Genomic DNA, 20,953 nt, shown 5'->3' with positions numbered 1-20,953 from the left:
GAATTCTACGTTGCGTTCAGATAATGAGATTAGGTAGGTATGTGCGTACAATATCGTTATGGTATTCTCTATGTGTTTAGATGGGCTGCATGGAAAGTGATGAGGGGAAAGCCAGTACTGACGAACAGAATGAACCATGGAGGCATTCACCGGTTCTGATTTCAGCATCCGAACCCGAGTTCCACAATTTAGGATCCACGTATTCTGGCTCTGTATCGCCTTGTTCAATGGTCACGTTCATTTCAGTCTAAAATCCGAGACATGCTGCACATACAGACATGCAACGACCGTCAACGAAGTCTTCGTGCCTCTGACATTTCCAATCGGCTCACGAAACCGAGATGATGGTTTCGAAAATCTAGTATACATATTGGTGTGTACTGTACATCTAGTGAGGTATCGTTAAATAAAGACCTTGTTGTGATATTGAACCTATAACGCTGTTACAATTAGGTGATTCGCGCCGGCCGGGGTGGCCGAGCGGTTCTAGGCACTACAGTCTGGAGCCGCGCGCCCGCTACGGTCGCAGGTTCGAATCCTCCCTCGGGCATGGATATGTGTGATGTCCTTAGGTTAGTTAGGTTTAAGTAGTTCTAAGTTCTAGGGGACTGATGACCACAGCAGTTAAGTCCCATAGTGCTCAGAGCCATTTGAACCATTTTTTTTTTTTTTTTTTTTTTTGTGATTCGCGCTTTATGTTTAGAGACATGGCCTGTTGACATAATACACAGTATAATTTTTTCCAAAACTGGGAAGTACTTTTTATCCAGGAACTAAACCGTCACTTACATTGGTGACCAGTCACGGCACAATAATAACAATCAGTTCTTATTATTTACATAATTTCTCAAGCGAGTTCGATTAATGTTATTATGTTCCTAACTACGAATTCTCATACGCATTGTGTGTATAGATAAAAAATGCACACACAGATTTGTTTATTGTGTTAAGACTGATGATGAAAACGCAAGTATCCTTACGCAGTAAATAGCAGGTGCAGCGAGATTGGTAGACTATGTAAATGTCGTGTGAGTAGGGCCTCCCGTCGGGTAGACCATTCGCCAGGTGCAAGGCTTTCGATTTGACGCCACTTCGGCGACTTGCGCATCGATGGGGATGAAATGATGATGATTAGGACGACACAGCACCCAGTCCTTCAGCGGAGAAAATCTCCGACCCAGTCGGGAATCGACGCCGGGCCCTTAGGATTGACATTCTGTCGCGCTGACCCCTCAGCTATCGGGGGCGGACATGGTAGACTACGATAAATGCCGTAACATGGGCACAACTAATATTTAAAATGTTGCTGTAGATATGCAAAAAACGTTTTCGAGAAATCTCAGTACGAAAAGCACAAGCATCTTTCCATGTGGTTAACACTCGTATGTTTGTCAGATTTAAGTTAAAAACATAATTTCAAATAATATGTTGCATATTTTAAGGTATTCCACAATCATTTAGAGTCTATGTGTCTGATGCTTGTTAGGAGTTGCGTTCCACGGAAAAAAGATGGAACGTGGAGGGGAAACTGTATATACCGGCAATCTCGGGCTTAAAGTTGAGCACATTTCTTGCCCTTTTTTTCGGAGCAGTTTAACTGTAAATCTGATGAGCAATTGTAATACTATACTCTTCATTCATAAAAGGAGTAATTATCTGTAAGAAGAACAATAATTTATTGAAGAAGAAACTGGAGCTGTTGCAATATGTTGCTGGAGTAAACATTTTTAAATATTGACTTCAAACTAAATTACCCGCTTAATGTACAGAAGATACTCAACTAGATGCCAACAACAACTTTTCCAAAATCTTGTTTCGATATACCGAACCATTTCAAATATTCCATTCAAAATCACAAGGTCATAACGGAAGTCACTCCGCAAGAGGACACATAGTGACTGTATGGAGGATGTGTAAGGGTTTCCCGCAGAAACTTCTGCAGTGTAGTCGAAACATTATTGGCAACATGTGCGCTCGCCCACGTGTTGCCAACGTAGTTTCGAATGCCCTCAGAAGTTTCGCTGAGAATGAGTTATACATCCTCCATACAGTCTCAGTCTCTCCGCTAGTGATTTATACATTTTTGGAGCCCCAAAGAAAGACATTCGTAGCCGTCGATGTGAGAAGCTCCCATGCTGCCAAGGTCGTTTGGTGTAAGTTGCTGAAGCTTCGCTGGGAAGACCTCACACATCATTCATTCATTCGTTCAGTTTCGATCTCTCCCCATGCGATTTCCGTATTTCTGGAGCCCTGAAGAAAGACATTCGTGGCCGTCGATTGTTTGGAAGGGTGAGGTGTAAGCCTGGGTACAATCATGGTTCCGTAGACAGTCGGAAACATTTTTCCATGAAGATACAGACCGTTTTGCCTCACAGTGGGATAAATGTGTTAACAGGTGTGGGGATTAGTTTTCAAATAATAAACAGGTCACTTACTTTTTTCTATCTGTCCCGTTTTTATTTGACTAATCTTGGTGTTAGCATACGCCAGAATGAAGCACGAGAAGTGACATGGGATACCGCAACGAGAGTTCGAGGTAAGGTTTGGAATGTTTTTCTGGGTTTGTGGTTACCCTATGCTGACCCCACAAGAACGCCTGAAGCTCGGTTTGATGAGAATTTTATTACGCACGTATGGCAGAGCAGCTACAAAAGCAAAGGGGCCAGGTTGCCTGTTGGTGGTGGCTGAGCGCACAGGGTGAAGAGCGTAGTAATTGGCAGGGTCGCGCGCTGCATGCATGTGTATAGAAGCTCGTACATTATGCAGGAACGCCCGTCGCCCTACATTGTAATAGCTGGCTTCATATCGTACCGCCATCTTGAATGCATTAAGAGGGATCCGCAATAAATTGCTTCCTATTCAATAATAAGGTGATCTCGTCGTAAGTCTTTGCTTGTTAAAGGAGCCTCGCGTTCCGTTACCTTCAATGGCAGGAACAGAATTGAACGTAAATTGCTTTACACTGACGTTTCGCACCTTACACTGTACGTGTCAACACTCCTAGTGCCCATGAAACGTACTTATAGCTCATGAGCACAATGAGGAAACAGCTTCCCAGAAATATACACTGAGGGAAACAAATTATAGCGTCAAACTTCCAAATTATGCATTGACTTTCGATGTGAACAGCTAGACAAAGTGTTTACTGATTCCTGCAGCCCATTACTGAGTGTTTACAAAGACTTCTGAATGTATCCTGATGGGATTAGTTTAGTCAAGCAGCTTTCTAGTAGCTGAATTCGAAATGATTGGGTAAAAGTACGTATTTCATTCGCTGTTAGAAAATCGGATAATCCTCTTGCGTAGATAGATTGTAGAAAGGACAGGAAAGAAAATTATTACATAACGTCCGTTTCGGGAGAGAGATTGTTAGCGACGGAGCTTACCGTCAGATAGAATGGTAAAGGATTTTCCCAAAATTCTCAATATTGATTCAAAGAAACCATGGTATACTAGCGTCCGGACGTATCGAGGAGGATTCTAACTCCTGGATTCCACGTCCAGGCGGCTAACCACTGCGTCACCTCGCTAGATGTCTAAACATTAAAGAGTTGTATGACGTGATAGCTGTACAAAGTGGCCATGATGATCGTAAGACTTGACGGAAACGAAAGTACTGAAATACTCGCGAGAGAGTCACTTAAACGAGTAGGAGGAGATAAGTGTTTAACGTCCCGTCGACAACGAGGTCATTAGAGACGGAGCACAAGCTCGGATTAGGGTAGGATATGGAAGGAAATCAGCAGTGCCCTTGCGAAGGAACCACCCCGGCATTTGTCTGAAGCGATTTAGGGAAATCACGGAAAACCTAAATCAGGATGGTCGGAAGCGTGTTTGAACCGTTTTTCTCCCGAATGCGAGTCCAGTGTGCTAAAACACTGCGCCACCTCGCTCGGTGTCAGTCACTTAAACGAAAATTCAGTAGACGTTTCCATGGACCTTACTGCAGAATGACCCTAACCGACGAATGTATGCCTCACTGTTCTGAGATGCCAAAAGAACGATGACGTTTACTGATAAGCCACTACAGCATTTGCCGTCATATTTTTGACAGAAATTTTGGGAATTTTTTATAGAATCAGGAAGCGTTAAAGAGCGGGTCTATGTCTTAGGGATGTTTCATTTTCTCCCCAACTTTGTAGAATATTTTGTTTCTTCGCTGCCTAGTATTGCCTGTGTACTCTTTTTGCTGAGGATATTGATGTATGCAGATCAGAAGGATACTACAGTATGCGGACAAGAAGTTAATATCCTATTGCTGATTCTCTTATAAAATACGTTAGGGGCATTTGAAATGGTTCAATAGACGTAATTCATCAATAACATTAAATTCATCAGTATTCATGAACTAAGGAGACTGTATTCCTTATTTTTAAATTACGGTTAATTAGTGATTGTCATTTCTTAAACTACAACCATATGACAAGAATGATAAAGAGAGATGAAGGACTACGTTAACAAAGGAGAGGTTTTGTTAGTGATGCTAGAGATATATGTGTCAGCATCCCTAAAACACTTCTAGATATCTTTCAAAACAGAAAATCGAGTTCACCCAAAACTGTTTGACTGCAATAAGAATTGTCTTCTGATTCGTTCGACTCAGATTTGTTGACGAAAATTCGGTGAATTAATGTATTGGTGTCCACCATCCTATATGCTACAGCTATAATACTCCTTGAAAACTCAGAAAGCTGCTCCCATATGTTACGTTACTATTGCTAAAAACTATTTATAAGCTATATTCCCAGGAGGAGGTAAATTTTCTTCCATTGTTTGATTTTCCGTAGCAAATTGTTTTGTAAAAATTAAGAACGTTACATAAAAAAGATAACATTCCATCTGCCCCAATAAAATCGTCTCTCACGGGTTTGTAGCGACAACATTGACTTACAAGGGAACTATTCTTTATAACCGAAACAGTGTGTTAAGCGAAATCTATATGTACCCACAAAAAGTAGCATGACAATAATCCACGTGGTCCACAGTAGTATTAATTCGATGTGAGAATCTTGACAGTGAGGCGGTATCTTAAATTTTAAAAAAATGGTTCAAATGGCTCTGAGCACTATGGGACTTAACATCTGTGGTCATCAGTCCCCTAGAACTTAGAACTACTTAAACCTAACTAACCTAAGGACATGACACACATCCATGCCCGAGGCAGGATTCGAACCTGCGACCGTAGCAGTTGCGCGGTTCCGGACTGAGCGCCTTAACCGCGAGACCACCGCGGCCGGCTCTTAATATTTAAATTGGACGTAGTCTTGAATAAGAAACAACATATTAGTTGCTAGGTATGAACTCGCGAAGTAACTACTGTGAATTTGGAAGGCCACTCGTGTAACAGAGGTTACTTCTACTAACGAAGATTTGTTCTCACGCACCATGTAGAAATTTGCCGTAATTATCTGCGCATTGGAGCTGATATCACGTAATCAACACACCGAACTTTATTGAAAACCTACACAAACAGATTAATGAAAACTTGTTATTCCTATCTGAAACCATAAACAGAGAAAAATTGCAAAGGCTATCTAATGTCTAGAACGAATGTTCGATTTTTCGATGAAAGTTAAAGTAATTCACAGATATACTGTATGTTTATGAAGAAAAGGCCGTCGAATATCTGTATTCAACTCCCCCCCCCCCCCCCCCCAAATCGCTCCATCCGCAAAAATAGACTATGCTTTCGAAAAGAAAGTTAGATGAACATCTCACATGTTTCTTTTGAACGGCTGAAATCACGAAAACTGTAGCCTGCAGGTTGACAAAAATAATAAGAAACATTAAACACGTTCCAAGGAAATTCATTTTTGACAGTTGTGATTTTAAACTGAATCTGAAATGACGGCCACTTTTATTTTCTGAAGCTAGAACAAAATCTTTTAGTGTTAGCGATTGCGTTCTCCGTAATTTGACTTGAGATCATGTTAATGAAGTAAGTAATTCTTCCAAGTTGAATAACTTGTTCAAAGATATCACATAAATTTGAGCCATTATAGATAAGACAGCTTTTGTAGAGGAAAGTAATGAAAAGAGGAAAGCTTCAAACTAAGCGATAGAATAGTTGGTTGAAGTTGCAAAGGATAAGATCTCTGTTTTTCGTCCATCTTCTACAAATATTGAAGATTCGTCCAATTTTGAAAAATAAAATCGTGTAATAAGAAAGCTGGTGATGAAAGATGAGAAATACATTACACTTCAGCACTTGTATACACTTACTCCAAACGAGCAGGACGAATCTTAATGGTTCAATTTTCCCTATATCATGTAGCTGACTTTACGAATCGAACGGGACCTTTGGACGTCGTGTTCAGGGGTTGATTTTCTATGTATGAAGTTTTTTTTAACTACATTTCCCAATTTATGGAAAATGGGGACATTTCTCCACAATGCGAAGAAAATTGGGCACGTAGTCAATGATGAAAAAATCAAATATCTCGTTATATCACGCCTCCAACCTCACCTTCCTTCCATTGTTGTTGGCGGGCATACCTTTGAACGAGTTCAAGAATTCGAGTCCCTTAGTTCCATACTGAATAATTAAAATGAAGTGATGAGAGAAGAGCATCAACGAATAATTAACATTAATCGGATGTTCATTAGTTCGAATACTTTATTTAAGTTACGACCCATATCAAAGAAGAATAAGGCCCAACTGTACATGATGCTACTGCAGCGGATACTTTTTTTATACTAGAAACATGGTTGACTTCAGCAACAACTGAAGAAACAATCTGTGACTTGGAGAGAAAGGTACTTCGAAACATCTATGGACCCGTGTACAGTTCCATGGAAGGTAAATTGGAAAGAAGAAAGGAAGAAGACCTGTACCAGCGTTTCTGAAAGCCAGACATTGGCCGAATATTATGGCACAAGAGGCTACAGTGGTCTGGCCACATCCTTAGAACTGACAGATTTCTCTCATACCGAGTCCTCAATTCTCAGCCTTCTGTAAAACGTCCAAGGACGCGATGGAAGGATCGAGAGTTAACAATCCTTAAAGAAGTGAAGCCGACAGCGGTGGAAGATGATGCAATGCTGGACGCTCATTTGCCGCAGATATCTCCTCTGTTGTGACTGACTGACCTCTTTCTTTACTGAGCTGTTTGTAATATGTTCTTTCATAATTTTTGATAGGTGTGCTCTTCTTTTTTGCTTTTGTAATTCGGTTACTTCTTTTGTTATTCTGCTGTAGATCTTAAAGGGTCGTTAATGCAATTAATGATGATGATGATGATGAGAAAATGGAAAAGGCACATTATTCTTCTGTTTAGTGAGCTTAATATAACTTTCGTTGCAGTTTGTTGGTCAGGCAATACGATTTACAAAGTACCGCAAGCCGTGTGTTGAACGCACTCCGACAGAGATGTACAGGTATTTTAAATTTCGCCTCCTACTACCCATGTACGTCAATCGTTAGACCAACAATTTGTCCTCAAGTGGAAGGCATCTTACAGAACATGAGTACAGAAAATAGTTAGGGACAGGTCGTTACAATTTCAAATTTACCTTGAAAACAACTTGCTGAAGATGTAATTATTAGTAAAGCGACGTCTCCAAGTCTTGAAAAATCTTGTCACATACATTTATTCCGAGAAATAAACAGATATTAGGCCGAATACTTCACCAACTCAGACACAGCTTTGTGTGAAAACGACCAAGTCTGTCTACAACGTTTTATAATTATTTCACATGTTAACAATAGTTATAAGAAATAAATGTTGACGTGTGGGAAACATATCGTTTATTGGAGTTAATGATTACAAAGCTGCAAGTGGCAGACCACGCAAATTTGGTAATTTTGCAGTGGTTTTCATTCGGAGATTTCAGAGTTTCATTTCGGATTTAAATCTAATGAGAGAACAGTGCCGTGGAATCGCATAACGCAAGAATTCAGGGCTGCAGTTCATATTTTGCACGTGCGGTAACCATGAGAAGAGATTAGTACATTTTTTGTATCTTTTCTCTAACTTTTTGTATCTCTCTTATCTTTGTGCCGGTGGGCAAGATTATGGATAAGGAGTTCTTATAAAATTGGCTACTAGCGAAAAAAATATTAGACGTGACATTTCGGCATGATAGGTCGGACCTGCAGTTGCACTAATTATTCGTAGCGTCCACCTCTACCTTAAAGGTGTACAACACGAATCGTCTATTACAGAGAATCTGCACAGAGTTCTGGTCATAGAGAATCACTGGCGTACCTCAAATACCGCACTGAAAATGGAACATTACTTGGAAGCACAAATTAGGAAACAAAGTTACGTCAGTTCATAATAGCTAGCACAATACTTCAGATATTGAAGCTTTTCTGGTAAATCGAAGAGACCTATAACACTTGTCGCCAGTTTCTTAAGTAAAGGTAGAATTGAATTTACGTGGTACAGAATGCACTAGCCTGGAACAAGGTTTATCGTTAGAAGCAAGTTCTTCAGGTGCCACTAAAGAAGAAACAGCAGGTTCTCTTGGGCAGAATATATGAAATAACAGTCACTGGTGTACGTTATTGCTCCTACAATTACGTGATTCGCAATTAACTCCACGTAAGTTTCCGAAGCCTGCCACGTGGTATGCATAATTCTGTAAGGTAATTCGGACACCGTTTCATTCGCATTAAACCCCATGCGTATGCACGAACTCTCTCTCTCTCTCTCTGTCTGTATGTCTATGTGTGTGTGTGTGTGTGTGTGTGTTTTGATGGGAGGGGAGCAGTGGGGTGAATCCTGTGTGCAAATGTGAAGAGGAGATGGAGGACATCCACCGCGACTGTCTCTCAAATGATATTAACGATTCCAATATCAAACTCTCAACAATTATACATCCAAATTCCTGACATACCCCAGGACTAAACATTCAAATTTTTCTGACAAATACAACATTCGCTAAAGAACAGTAAATGAAAAATATGCAACGTACATTTCGCAAATCGTTAATACACGTACATTAGGTACTCTTCCCAATAGGTTAAAAATTATAATTTTGTCATGCAAATTAAGAGGAGCTAGGGACCGAGTAGAAAAACGTCGTTTATTTTATCATGCTACGTTTCTGTCACCAGCCATGTTGACTGGCCAGCAGAGAAGAACGCATTTAATTAAAAGGGGCAGAGCAGCTACAAATAACATGAAATTAAAGCACTCTCTATTAATTTGGTTTCATGTTGTTTGGAACGCAGCCCCTGTTTGCCTGTCAACCGCTTCACAGATTCGTTGTCACTCTTCACCGGTTTTTCGCATTCAGAAAACGTATAGGGTTACTATATTCTATAATGTAAAACTACACGTTACGCTGGGCTCCACTAACTTATAGAAGAGATTATAAAACAACGTTATATTCAAACAAAGCTGCTAAGCTGGTTAAATATTGAAAAAAAAAACTTTTCATCCTAATATGCAGTTGTCATACAGGCCAATTTTTCTTCAGGTATTTGACCACAAAAAGTCAGCAACTAATGGGAGCAATGACAATTAATAACTTAGAAAGCCCGTTCACTTAAGTTCTTTATTTGCAAGAGGTCTCCCTTTATTTATAGAGCTATGAAGTAAGTGCATCGTCTTATCAATGGTCTTCTGGCTAAAGGAGTATCGTGTCATATTTTCAGACTCAGAGATATATTGATGTATGATATGTTTTTATCTGCTTTTCACACTCATATGGTTGAGGGATGGTGGAGCTCAAGATTAATCAGGGTGGTCCACCTTATTTAAAGTGTCATGATAATGCAGTCATTACCTCAAAAGCTTACCTTAAAACCTTTGTATTTATTAATCACCGTGTCAGTGGGAAACACCATGCCATCACCAGACCTCAGAACTATCAAACTCATCTAGTTAGGAGAGGAACCTGCACTTTCAAGTGTAGTCAAACCAACTTACCGGTCATTATGCTAGTGTTTTAAATGAGCGTTAGTTACGGCGATGGCATCTTCTACAGCTACTTATATACGACTACTCTGTAATTCACAATTAAGTACCTTTCAGAGGATTCATCGACCCACTTTCAAGATATTCAGCGCGCGGGGAAAACGAACACTTAAACCTTTCCGTGTGTGCTTTGATTCCTGTTATTTTGTTATGATGATCGGTCCTCCCCACGTAGGTGGGCGCCTTCCAAATATTTTCACTCTCTGAGGAGGAAGCTCGTGATCGAAATTTCGTGAGAGTATAGTGCCGCAACGAAAAACTCGTTTGTTTGCCAGTAGGTTAAATGTTCGTGTCACAAGGTCCGAATCGTGCTATAGTTTGTGGAGTATCTTGGTAGTGAACTCAGATTCACTCCACAAAGTTGGCTTGATCTGAACATCACGAAGGACATCTGGGGCACTCTTCGGCGTCAGATTCGCGTCCACAAACCGCAATTCACGGGAATAGCGTGATGTGCGTAGACACCTGGTCCACTCGTCAGATCCATTCCATGCAAAACCGCTTCTACTCGTTTATTGCTTTGTAAACGTGGACCACCACGCTATTAAGAAGGTAACAATAATGTTTTGTTTCGGCAGTATATTTCACACATTACTAGCTTTCTGAATCACGACTCGGTATTCAGTCATGAGATATGGCATGAGACACGGCATCATGTTAGCTTGTGCAAAACACATGCAACCGTAAAAGCACGCGAGCACGGTCACACACACACACACACACACACACACACACACACACACACACACACACACGGAACCCATAAACACACAGTCACACGTATTTGCTTGCATGTTAAGATTAAAGTAAACTCGCTGCTTGCTAACGCTCATGTCAAATAATTTAAGAGGTATGTACAGAAAGAGAAACTCGCATAAAAGAAACGTATAAAAATACTCACAACTTCTAGAAGATTTTTTTATGAATGTATTAACTTCATTTAAAAGAAAGAGGTGGAGATGGAGGCAGAGGAGGTAGGAGAACAGTAGGATTACATATTCACCTTTAGTATGTCGCGTATATTACCGTTGGGTGTTCTAGAGAAAAGTTTTGACAAGCTCCCCAGAATACTATGGTCCTCTGCACAGTCAGTAAGAGGGTAGAAAACTTCCATTCACTCTTTCGTCGACCAGCATTATGTGGATATAGAAGATATGAAAAAGGACGCTGAAGTCAAGACTTTCACTTTTGATAAGTCATGGACAGAAGAAGATCGTAAAGGAAACCATCAATTGACCGCAAAGTAAACTCTAAGATGGATGACCTGGAAATGAACATCACTGACGTCGAAAAACAGGTGAGAGCGAGTAAAGTGCCAACGCTTGATAATATTCTGGTTCGGTTTAACTGAGAGCAGTGAGTGGTATTGAACACTGTCTTTTCTTCCCTAGCTTCCATTAACTGTGAATCTGTCGCGCACCAGTAATGTCTCGGGTGACTGAAACTAAGTGAACTTCTTTCTCGTATGTAAGTTGGGTAAAAGAATGGATTACAGATCAATTTCCTTAATATCACCGTGCTGCAGGATGCTGGGGCATATTCTCAACTCGAATATACCGTGTGTCCTAGGGAGAGAAGAGCTGTTGTACGTAACTCAGTACACTTGTAGATAGTACTGTTTGTACGCTTCACTTTTCGGCTTTTTCTCAAATGGAGTAATGCGAATTGTAGATGTAGGCGAAACGGCGGATTCTATAGTACTGGATTTCCGGAAGTGTTCGACACTGTATCATACAGCAGACTTAAAAAATGTCCGTATCTACAGAACAGGTTCACAAACAGGTGAATGGCTAGAACCCAGCGCATATTCCGCGACCATCCGTGTTCACCACTGATAAAGGTAACATAAGGAATACTCACTGTAAGTAGGACAAGACCGCTCTTGTTCTATATATACATAAATAATCTGACAGAGTAAGTGTCTCTCTCATACACTTTGCTCAAGACTTGACTGTGTGTGAAAAAATATTTTCGTTCAATACTAGTAGAGGAATTCAGGATGCCTTGAGAAGAAACACTGCTAATTACAATCTCGTTTGTTAACATTGGAAAATAATGTAAATGGGATGTGCACCTTAAGTTAATTATTGAGAAGACAAATATCAACTCTGGTCTAGTTGAAGCATTCAAGGAATATGTAGCATATGTAAAAGGCGACCACACACGGACACTTATGGCACCATTTCTTGAGTACTGGTTGAGTATTTGCGAGTAGTGGACCAAAGAGAGAGCTGCCACAATTTGTTAGTGTGGGTTGCCTACATCAGGGACAGGTATGCACCTAGGGGCAAACCTTTTGTTCTCCTTTGATTGACAAGTGCTTAACCTATTGTTCTCCTCTGACTGACAGGGCCTTAACCTATTATTCTGCAAAATGATCCCTCCTTTTGCCTGGCAGGCACTTAACCTATTGTTCCCCCACCCAATCCTATTCCCCTGTCCCCTCAGGAAACCTCACTCCCTGATCCTACAGGTACACTTTCAGGTCTGAGTTATTGGATAGCTGCTCTCACTCTTATCAGTTTGGATTGACTATTTAATTAAACTGATCAATTAATTAACCTCTTCCCCTCTGGTAAACCTCCTCCCCTCCCACCCTCCCTCCCAGAAATTGGCGGGAAAAAGACTCATTTGATCGGTCATTTGGAGGGAATTCGAGTGCAGTGAATAGAACATTGTTTCGACGGTTTAGACAATGTATAGAATATTGTTTAGTTATTTATGGCAGTGTATGGAATATTGTTTAGTTATTTAGTCGAAGAATTTGTCTGGAAAGCGATTCCTGTGTATGGAATATTGTTCAAACGATTTAGACATGTGTGGAATATTGTTTACTTGAACAATTTAGGGGATTCAAGGCAGTTTATGCAATATAGTTTATTTCTTTCTATGAAGAATGTTTCAGCAAATGGATCACCACCGTAACCACCCCATCCTCGCCAAACCCCTCCCCTACCTGAAAATTAGTGGCTCTGTGGAGGCTAGGAAGGATCTGATGAAGGTTAAATCCAAGGGTATGTTGTTTATATAAAGAAAAACATCAGTTGGCAGGGGTTGGATTTCTCTTGCTCATCTTTCTATGCTGTTTGGAAATATGCAGGTCTTGTAATAAGTAATTAAATCTATCGCCCTTCTTTTTATTCCGAACACGCAACGAATTGCACGTAATTGTACAGTTAAAAATCGATCGCGAAGCTCGACATCGAAGTCAGAGACGCACTACGAGATACTTCTCGATCTGCTACCGCTTGGTTCGAAGAGAGCGAGCATGCTACGGAAATTCAGTGCAAACTTAAGTGAGTGAAAACTTGGAGTGAAATACCACGGAAATGTGTAGGAATCAGCATTTGTGAGAGGCTGCATAACTGATTCTGTTGCGTACGACACTCATATAGTGTACCGCCAGTAAGGACAAGACAAGAAGTTTCAGCTTGTGAGAGACATACAGGAAACCATTTTTCCCTCTCTAAATTTGAGAGTGGAACTGGGAAGGAAATTACTGGCAATAATACGAAGTATCCTCTTCTTCTTTTACATCGATACGCTGCAAACTACCATGAACTGAAAGGCAGAGGATATTTCCCATTGTACCTTTTATCAGAAATTCTCCTGTTCCATTCGCCTGTACAATGCTGGAAGAATGACTGCGCAAACGCATCTCAAAGAGTTGTAATTGGCCAAATCTAGTCTTCGCGATCAAGTCGGCAGCGATATGTGTGGAGCTGCGGCAGCACTGTAGTACTGTATAGCAACCAGCGAAGTAGGCACGCAGATAAATTAAACGAGAGATGAGACTATTATAATGAAAGTACACTGATGTGCCAAACTTACGTACTAAAGTAACTTTCGCATGATATGCCACTGGCAAGTAGCATAACTTGACACAACTTGGTCCATGCATAGGGAAAGTGCAACAGCATAGTACAGAAGGCAACTACAGCGAGACAAATGGAAATAACACTGAAGTCAACGTGATTTATAATGGTCCCCTGGACATTAGAAAAGGCGGGACATGGCTCTTAATGTGTGCGTCGTAATCATGGACCCACTGGCGACTGTGCACGCTTTGCAGCGTGCTTCCATGCTGGCCACAAGTTGGGGATGGAGTACCTGCGGTACGGAATTTCTCCATCTGCGCTGTCTGATGCGGTCGCGCTTTGCGTACTATGAAAATGGAATCAGGGTGGGATGTGCCTTTGAAAAGACACACGTAAGAAACGAGTAGTGTTGCAGTAAATTTGACCAGTGAGTGTACCTTGTTCAAAGATCAGGAGGTCAGTATTCCCATGGAACACTATACCTCCCCATGTCGTAACATCTAGATAACCAAAAAGATAATGTTGTATAGCGTTCCTGGATGCAATAAGCGTTCCCGCCTCAGGCCATATGAGAGTACGTGCAGCATTGTCGAACTTGATCGTCTTGGTGGCCAGGGTGTAAAGTAGCAGGCGTAATGTAGCAGGGGCTTAGGGACCTCCTAATCCTTGGACACGGTATACTCAGCAGTCAACGTTATTGTGACACACTACTCGTTACCCATTTGTGTCTTTTCAGGACTGCATTCGGCCCTGACTTCATTTTTTTGGATGCCAGTGCGTAACCGCAAAAACCTGTGCAAGCGAAGGAGCTCTAGGAAGTAGAGGATATTCGGCAACTGGAATGGCCTGATAGTTCCCTGGATTTACTTCCCATCGAACAGATGCGTTGAAAGATGCTTTGGGAGGCTTGCTGCAGTTGTCAACCGTGTTGGTGGGGGATGGGAACGCCCTACCACAATAAATCCTTATCAGCATTGTGGCCGGTATGGGAGCACCTTGCAGAGCTTACATTGCTGTCCATGGTGATCACGCACTCTATAAAGAACCATCTTTCACCTTTTTTACTGTCCATGGAGCCATCATCAATTGCGATGATATCAGTCTAATTAACGTCTTTGAATAAAAGTGTCATTACTGTTCATCTCATTGCCGGCCTGAGTGGCCGAGCAGTTCTAGGCGCTACAGTCTGGAGCCGCGCGACTGCTACGGTCGCAGGTTCGAATCCTGCCTTGGGCATGGATGTAAGTGATGTCATTAGGTTAGTTAGGTTTAAGTAGTTCTAAGTTCTAGGGGACTGATGACCTCCGAAGTTAAGTCCCATAGTGCTCAGAGCCATTTAAACCATTGTTGTTCATCTCATTGCGTATTCCTTTCGGTTACTTTCTGTGATAAGTTGTAGTATTTCTTTCTATGTAGGGTTTAAGTTTTATCGAGCTATATTATTTGGCAGTGAAACATTATAAGAAAGAAACTCCCGTCCTTAACTTTTGTACACCAGTGTAAGATATCTCCACCTTACGGATTTCGAGAGATATCAGTAAAGTGTCAGTACTTGAAATGTTTTTTTTTTTTTTTTTTTTTTTTTGTTTTCAAACGACTTGTTGGTATTCATTGTGATCTTTGCTAAGCTGTGCTTCTGCGAACTTTGCGTGTGACTCCCGTAACTACCTACCTTATGCACCTTTGACATTTCATACTGCATTATGCAATACTTATTGTCAGATCATTTGTCATCAGAGAGCATAAAAACGACAGAATTGTGTAGAATAAATTTAGTAATGCGCTTGAAAACATATTCCATACAAGTTTCAGATGAATATCGTCATATCCTAATCTGAGTTGTAGTAGACAAATGGCTCGTTACTTCATTTTGCACAGTTCACAGCACACTTTAGATATGTACTCTAAAAGTTACGGAAAAGTAACTAAATTGCTTATGAACACGGATGTAAATAGTTTACTCCCACGTCTCACTAATTTTGCCCATGTTAGCCTCAAATAACTGTGATAAAGTATGTGAGTCTATGGAGACCACATGTTACATTTTCTCATCTCACTAAATATCAGTTTCTGAGCTAATGAGGGAATAAATTTAGACAAAAGACATATAATGTTGAACTATTCTTTCTGCAGGAGACAAGCCCTCCTATAGTACACTTCATGATAATCTAATGTAAAAGACTAGACGTAATTCTTGTCTAAACCCGACAAAAAGTTTAATTTTACAACTTCTAACACAATAAATTATGCACAGAGCGGAATACGTGTACTTTTCCATAAAAACATGGGTTAAATTTGTGGTCATATGCTATACAGTTCGCGATGGCACCCAGCATTATTTAAATATACGTAATTTTATCTACATCTATCGAACAATTTAGGTGACTGAAGCTACGTTTTATTACATATATTCTTAAAAGCACCGGAGAGCTTTTTCGGTTTTACGTCACATTGAGTATTTCTTAGTCAAGGTGTGAAAATCGTACATATATAGATTTCTGTACAGTACTCAGAATTCTGATTTCTTCAGTAGAGTATCACGTTTTCAATTACAACGAGTACTTACAATGTTCCTTAAGAAGTTGTCGGTTCACTTCATGCTGTGCGATTTAACTGACGCAGCGCTGGCGCTTCTCTACACTGTATGGTGTTTTGTTGTTGTGTTAGAACGTAAATAATGCCTCTTCAATCACTGAGTGGAAACTATGTTTTTTGAAGTGGTTATGATTTAAAATATTACTTTGTCGGAATATATTTCGGAGTAAATATTCTGCCTCAGCTGCCAAATAGATGGGATACAATAACAGTAAAAGATTTATGAGCGAACATATTAATAAAGCGGCACTAGCAGGTTTTGTTAACGTATCTCCTCACTGTGATAGCTTTCTGGTGAGCAATCGTCGCGCACATTACAGCTTCAGAGGTAATACAAGATGGAAGGACAAATGTTAGAAACAAGTATTTGAAAGGCGATTTCTTTCCTTATTGCCTATGGATGAAGCTTTTCCTCCAGCTGCTCCGGTACCCATGTAGCGTGATGCATACAAATATACAAATGCACCTCATCCTCCGTTTGGGTATCAGCGAGGCTGCAGGAAGATTTTCGCACCTAGGGAGATCTTGTGACAATACATTTCACAATTGGAAAATTTTCTTACTGTTACCTTCTCGATAATCATATCCTGATCTAATTACAAAGATACTGACGTCCATGCATGTCATTCGGAAGCTCTCCGGGAATTTCTATATGATTTCGTACGAAGGCGGAACGACGATATATTTAAACGCGACTGGGTAGTGTTAGTGACGAACTACTCATTGTTTTACTCACACTGGAGTTATAAGTCACTTAACACTGGATTTCCATATTATTCTGTTTGATAAAATCTGCTTACATTGAATATTACTGTTTTCTTTATTTTCAAACTGGTTTCACAATAATTGTTATTTGTGACATTAGAGAATAAGAAGTGAGCTCTCGAAAGTAGATATGCATTAAATAAATTGAATAATGGTGGCTGTTTAGAGTCACGTTAATTAGGATATAAATTTATACATTAAGATACAAATTTAATCAGCTCTCTGATACTATCCAGAGTTCAACAACACGAAGAAGCAGATCACGTCCGTAGCTAATGGTGAATCTCACGAGAGATTCCGCAAGTGTAGAAATTATTTTACATTTTCCCGCAAGCTGACGTCCATGCAGTAAGTATTAGTGGTTAGCGTCGCTGGTTGCCGAGCTGCGGGTTGCCAGTTCAATCCCGACCACCAACAGTTATTTGTGATTTAGTATTTTTCATTTCTGGAAGCTTCTCGAGATATCTTACATTTGTAATGCTTCTATATTCTGGAATATTCGGTGTATGTATAAATAACACCGTTACAGAATATTCGATGATTCATATAAATACCTACACTGTTTGTCGAGGAGTTCAGTTCTATTCTGACTGTACACAGATGTTAGTAATAAATGTGCTTTCAGTACTAGGTATTGAATTTACTGACTGTCCTTAGGATTTGGATTTGATTGTGGTTTAGACGTGACACCGTTTGGTGGACACACCGGGTATGTCGAAATATCGCATCACCGTGGCTCCAAGTAGACGACGTAAAAGCCGTCGCCTACATGGACAGGAACAGGAATGCAGGCAGTACATTGTTCTTATGATCCGTATATTCAGAAGACTGATGGTTTCCAAAACAATAGTAAGTAAGCTGCACATCAGGCATCCATATGTGTTTTCTGGAGGCCCTGGCAAGATTCCGACTAAATGGTTGAAAGGATTCGACCGAGTTGCCAAATACGACAAACAGGATGACATAATGTGTTTGGAAAATGTGGAAGTTCACTTGAAGGGCACAGACCAGCAGTGGTTCGACAAAAAGTAAGAGAAGTTCATTAGCTGGAACAAATTGCATGTCGACCAGAAGCAAACGTTTGGCGACAATCAACAGCAAAACCGCTTAGCGGAAGAACGATTTCACAATGGGGCAAAACGTTAAGGAGAAACGACACAGTCGTACACAAAGAATTTTTTGGCCCTATGCCACATCATGAACCTAAAGAGAACAGTAACCGACAAAGTCTCATACTTGATGAATGGAGTAGCAGACGACATGTAGCAAGCTCTTCAGGTAAAGGTGGCACAACGATAGAGCCAGCAAATCGAGGAATTTCGACAGAAAAAGAAAAAGAATCGGACGAAAGAGGTATGATCGACTTCCGAACGGTACCCCTGTGGCAGTTGTGGAAGACCACCATGACCTCTCGTCTTTAGTAGTCAAATTGTGAAAGAGGAGATGCAGCATTTTATGGCAGCCAGCTAAATAACAGAGAATGCCGAAGAAGAACTGTATTGTTCTTTGGCGACAGACTACGCCGACAGTCGAACGTACGTTGAAAAATCTACCTGGCCTACTCGGAGTTATACTACCGCCGTCAAACGACAAGGCAGTACCCGACCAAAGCAGCTAAAATCAACTCCTCCACCAAGTATAACGCCCCACAGAAGACCAGATATTGGGAGGACGGAGGACAGCAAGCCTATCTGTTTCACTGTGGATTCCTTGGCCATGTTGTCTGCTATAACAGAGAAAGCAGAGGACTGTTTGATGTCTATTACGCTCCAAGACGTCAACTATCAAGACAGTCCGATTCACGCCAGTCAACTGCAGACGACAATTGGCGGCATGTTGGCCTAAACTCATCGCCGTGCCCTGAACGAGATCGGTCTCCAGTACGCCGGAGCTGTTCCCCATAGCTATTCAGAGGTACCACCGGTCACTGATCAGCTGTCCGCCCCGATAGCTGAATGGGTTCGGTTCCCGCCTGGATCGGGGATTTTCTCCGCTCAGGGACTGGGTGTTGTGTTGTCTTCATCATCATTTCTCCCCATCTGGCGCGCAGGCCGCCCAATGTGGCGTCGAATGTAATAAGACCTGCACCAAGGCTGCCGGACCTGCCCCGTAAGGGGCCTCCCGGCCAATGACGCCAAACGCTCATTTCCATTTACCAATCCGCTGAGGTCAGGGACACTGTGCGAGGCGACCATCTATGGAGGTGGCGCAGATGAAAAGCCTCCATTGACGTAAGTTCATGAGATTTCATTGACTTCACCATCACAGCCTACTAGTCTCAGTGTTAGGCGACCTGTGCTCTTCTTCTTCTGTATCGTCGAATCCTTAACGTCGCCCTGCTACTGTAGGGGCATCGGTTGAGACCTCTGCTGATGTCGGAATGATGTAGAGTGCAGCATGGTGGAGCAGGCCAGTCGGTGCAATGGACGCTAATGATACCACATTAGCAGAACAATAAATTATACTTTAAAGATTAAAATCGTGTATTCGCTTCCGTGCCGGCGCCCACGCCGGCGTTCTAGCCGGCAATAGTTCAGCATGTGGCCACGAATCTTGCTGACGATGTCTCAGAAATATGTGGCGGACGTTGTGCTCGGCATCTGGCTCACATGATCACGGGCGAGGGTCAGGCAGCATGAGTGAACGACAGTCGTGGCTTTCCAGGACGGTGTCTGTGTTTTACCTGAACACTCTCGTTGACGTCGAACGGGCTGCGCTGGGGTAAGCTCTCGGCACTTCTGTATGGTATGGAGTTGATCTACAGCATAGCCCTTGCACCATGGAACGCAGTGGATGTTGATGAGCGCTTACAGGTACCAGCAGCAACTGTTAGCACTCCTACCAAATACTGAAACAGCTTTATTAGACTGGCTCAGAGAGCCATAGGTAGAAGCGTCCAGGTCTCTCATCAGTGGCTGTGAGGTCGACAGCTCACAGCAACCGAACTCTGGTGGACTACACAGGTAGCAGTCTCGGAGACGGAAGTCATCTTCGTGAATGGTAGCAGCACATCAGCGGTTCGAACTCGTGACAGGTGTACAGCTGAGTAAAGATTGACCCATAGAATATGTGGCCTACTTTCCTGGGCTCATCAGCAGTCTTCACCAACCATCTGTTTCGTAAGAATGGCTTGCAGGGCTTCAGCTTGTTGTCTTTCCGTCATACCAGCAGGCTAACAGCTGTTTTTGTGAAACATTTTCTCTCTGATACGAAATCATGCTGTGCTGTTACAAAAATATGATGTCTGCTTACAATTGAAGCTCCTCGCTCATGCGAGGTGAGGCCATCTCTTCCAGCTTTGTTTTGCTTTCTGCAATATCAGCTTTCTGTCTATCAGTAATTTTGATTGCGACATACGGTGTTGGCCTAGCTTGTTCTGGCTTAGTGCTGAGTGGAGAGAACTATGGAAAATTTTACATTTGTGTATAATACATCTTTGCTTTGTAACACTATGTTCTGTTTCATGAAATCAGTTGTGCTAAAGGTCGCAAATGGGAAACACGGCCAGCCGGCAGGAACGGGTATTGCAAAAATTACTATCAATGACAGACACAGTCTAGGAAACGTTTTAACAAAATGTAGTCATGATATTATTCGCGGATGGGAAATCTTGCAGGAAACATAAATATTCATCGATTGTGGATTACCAGAGCTCCAGATTCAGGAAGCTATTTGCAACGAGCACACATAACAAAGATTGCTCTGGACAGTTGTTTGCCGCTGAATATGTTGTTATAGCGCTACCATCAACGAGACGAAATCCAGTCGTCAATGGAGATGTTCATTTCAACTGAGAAGCTTCTTTCAACTGCAAAATTCTAATCAGGCTTAAAAAACAAATGTGCATGC

General features: G+C 41.5%; 1 protein-coding gene across 1 annotated transcript in view; it reads right to left on the bottom strand.

Moving 5' to 3' along the window:
- The window catches only part of LOC126249445 (toll-like receptor 6), a 326,659-nt gene that overhangs the window by 87,067 nt on the left and 218,639 nt on the right, over positions 1 to 20,953 (bottom strand). The window lies entirely within an intron of this gene.

The sequence above is a fragment of the Schistocerca nitens genome, chromosome 3, assembly GCF_023898315.1.
Source record: "Schistocerca nitens isolate TAMUIC-IGC-003100 chromosome 3, iqSchNite1.1, whole genome shotgun sequence".
NCBI lineage: Eukaryota > Metazoa > Arthropoda > Insecta > Orthoptera > Acrididae > Schistocerca > Schistocerca nitens.
Note: the sequence above shows the minus strand (reverse complement) of the source record. Positions and strands in the feature narration are given on the sequence as shown.